Genomic DNA, 226 nt, shown 5'->3' with positions numbered 1-226 from the left:
ATTAAAATTATCCAAAACTTTAAATTTCAAACTTTTAATTTATACAATTAAAAATAAAGCTTAATATACAGAACTAAAAAATCTATATTGTTAAGAAGATTAAAAATGTTACAAATCTAAATTTAATTATTATTTACTGTTTTATAAAGAAAGAAAATTGTTTTTACTCATATAAAAAATTGCAAAATGTTAAATATTGATCAAATTATACAGTATAAATGCTACA

Source organism: Leptopilina boulardi, unplaced genomic scaffold (genome assembly GCF_019393585.1).
Source record: "Leptopilina boulardi isolate dan_hultmark-lab unplaced genomic scaffold, ZJU_Lbou_2.1 LbouV2_165, whole genome shotgun sequence".
NCBI classification, from domain to species: domain Eukaryota; kingdom Metazoa; phylum Arthropoda; class Insecta; order Hymenoptera; family Figitidae; genus Leptopilina; species Leptopilina boulardi.
The sequence above is the reverse complement of the archived record's forward strand: the minus strand, read 5'-3'. Positions refer to the sequence as shown.